Source organism: Rattus norvegicus, chromosome 9, assembly GCF_021556685.1.
Source record: "Rattus norvegicus strain SHRSP/BbbUtx chromosome 9, alternate assembly SHRSP_T2T, whole genome shotgun sequence".
NCBI lineage: Eukaryota > Metazoa > Chordata > Mammalia > Rodentia > Muridae > Rattus > Rattus norvegicus.
In genome coordinates, this window is record NC_141542.1 from 35,566,287 (window position 1) to 35,569,388 (window position 3,102).

A 3,102-nucleotide genomic window follows, 5' to 3' on the forward strand; every position below is an offset into this window, starting at 1 on the left:
ATTAAACTCTGAGCCTTGGTCAGAACACTGTCTTGGCTCCATGTTTCTCTCACCCCCTGCCCTTTTTCATTTCCAGTCCTCCTTTCAGGTGACCCCTGCTCCATCTTAAGCCCTGGATGGCTGTATGTTTATATGTATTCAGTCTGTTGGAATTTAGAGTTACTTGGATGGTCTATGTTGAGCCTATCCCTGCAATACTGCACATAGTACTAGAGTTGCAAATAGCCAAAGACAAGAGAACAGTTATTCAGATGAAAATATTTTTTTCAGAACCTCCAGAAACAATCTAGGAACCAAGTGTCTCTGCTAATAATTATATTGAACAGAGAGCATAAGTTTGTGTTTCTATAGTGTGACCTGTAAACAACCAAATAATTATCTTGTTAATAGCAGATAAGAGTAAATACAGGAAAATCAACTGAGTAAATTACAACTGACTGAAAAATACAAGTTTAGTAGCAACTTATAAATTAAATCTATTCTATTTGTCATGACAAAACAGTTGCCCTCATATCTTATGGACCAGAGTGGGCCTGGTATAGCAGAGCAAAGCACACATGCTGGAAAAACACATAAGACAATGAAAATAAATTGCAATACACACCAACATTGATATAGATATAAATGTATACTACTGAAAAGGATATAAATTTACCCAGTCACTGGTAGAATCAATGAAGAAGTTCTATTGACCATTAAAATGAAAATAGAATCATTGCATGTCTCAGGATATTTACATGAAGAGGTTCATATCAACATAGTGCAGAAATACTTATACATTAGTGCTTCTAACAGCACTATTAATAATAGGCAAGCTGGAGAATCAGCTTAGATGTCTTTCCAAAGATCAATGGTTAAAAATGCATGCCGTACATGAGCAATGAATTTTTATTCAGCCACAAAGAGAAATGAAATCATTCTTTTTACAGAAAAGTTGATAAAACAAGAGATCACCATGCTAAATAGCTAACACTCAGAGAAATACCACTTGCTTTTACTTGTAGATCCTCGAGTTTTATATAGATACATAGTCATGTAGATAGTGGACATAAAAGCAAAAGCCATGAAAATACCTGGAAGAACGAACTTGATTATAACAGAGGAGAAGAAACAAGTTTGTGGAAAATAAATGTGACTAATGAATATGATATATTTGCATGAGATACCTATATGAAGCCTATCACTGCGAATGGCTAGTGTGCCAACAAATAACAAAATAAATTTAAAAAGTGAAGTAACTCTTTATAGCAATGTAGAACCTGGATGAACACTTTGCATTTGACTGTTTGGGTAGGAGCCAGAAACAATATTTGTTCACAAAGCAAAGAGCATGACAGCTTCACAGGCCTTTAAATTTATGAACACTCCTGGCAGGACATTATGTCAGATGATCAGTGGTTTTTTGCCCCCCAGTGCCTATATTTTCATCTTCAGGAAGCTGTTTTCCTCTCCACCACTGTTTCTTGAGAGTTTCATGTTGATGGAAGTAATGGGTACATCATATCTACATCCAATCCTGGGCTGCATGTCCTATAAAATACATGCTCCAGTCACTCTCAGTCCGGCCAAGCAACTACACATCAGAATAAAAGTCCTTGCAAATTATAGTAGCAGTTGGATTTCTTCGAGGGTTAACTTGAATTAGGCTAATGGGTTTTTCCATGCAGGTTAAAGAAAATTTAACTCACAGACCAGAGAGTAAGTGCAATCTTGAAAGAAGAACCACAATAAGACCTTGTCATGTTAGCTTTATGGTTCCCTGGAAATAAATGTCAGACACAATCTAATAAGGAAAATGGTAAAAGAAGCACAGGAAATTTACCTTTTAAGTGCCATTCATATTTAATTTACATCTTCTTCTGCCCGATGAAAAATATGAAGAATGACTGGACTGCCAGATGTAACATGAATCAAATCCACACTGTGACATATGAGGAAATATCTGACCTGCTCTTGCAACTGACACTTCCTGTGGTTCTTTCAAGATTGCACTTACTCTCTGAACTGTGAGCAAATTTTGTTTAACCTGTATAGAAAAACCCATTAGCCTAATTCAAGTTAGCCCTAGAAGAAATCCAACTTCCTGTCTTTCACTGTGTGCTGAAATGTTAGAGTTCTCTTATTGCATGTGTGGGACAGCTCTATGGATAAATTCATGTGTAAAGAAGTAATAATATATCCAACACTGAGTTTTATCCACATCCAAGTCAGCATATTTTAGTTGTGTCCCATCCTGCATTAGTGATTTTATGGCCAGTCTGCTCATATACCCACAGCTACAGTGCATAGCTTATATCAGATTCAATTTCTGCTTACAAGCCAAAGCATATATCCAGATCTTGAGGCACCCATGTCTTCCTTGATCAGGAATATGAAGTTCTTAGTTGCATACCTGGTTTGTAGCAGCAGTCTCACACTTGAGCCCACATTTGGGATCCCTGTAGATACTTCTTCTGTATATAATATTCTTCCTGGCTCTTCTGGCATCCACAGTGAAAAGACTCCATACACTGTTTAGTTTTTAGTGCAAATATTCTATAGCCATGACTCATGAGTCTTGCTGTTATGGTTCATAGATATAGGCTTTGCTGCTCTGTTTTACCTGTTCCAAACAGGAAGTGTCAGTTGCAATAACAGGTCAGATATTTCCTCACATGTCACAGTGTGGATTTGATTCATCTTCCACCTGGCAGTCCAGTCATTCCTCATACTTTTCATCAAGCATAACAGAATGTAAATTAAATATGAGTGACACTTAAAAGGTAAATTTCCTGTGCTTCTTTTACCATTTTCCTTATTAGATTGTGTCTGACATTTATTTCCAGGGAACCACAAAGCTAACATGACAAGGTCTTATCGTGGTTCTTCTTTCAAGACTGCACTTACTCTCTGGACTGTGAGTCAAATTCCCATATATAGGTCTCCAATGTCTTTCCATATAAGCTACCCATTTCTAGAATATGTGAGAAAATAGAGAGTTAATACAAAATATTAATAGGCATAATCTTTGGATTCTTAATTGCACTAAAAGTTGATGTACTTCAGTGGTCTTACCCTCATAGACATCTGCAAGTATGCAGACCCAGAAAACATTTTTTCTTA

General features: G+C 36.6%; 1 long non-coding RNA gene across 1 annotated transcript; it reads right to left on the minus strand.

Moving 5' to 3' along the window:
• Positions 1 to 874: 874 nt before the first annotated feature.
• LOC148003651 (uncharacterized) lies at positions 875 to 2,505 on the minus strand. The gene is made up of 2 exons (XR_015629940.1): positions 2,393 to 2,505; positions 875 to 1,530 (listed from the first exon to the last, which is right to left on the minus strand). It is a non-coding gene; the product is annotated as an uncharacterized LOC148003651 (long non-coding RNA).
• Between the last annotated feature and the right edge of the window lie 597 nt (positions 2,506 to 3,102).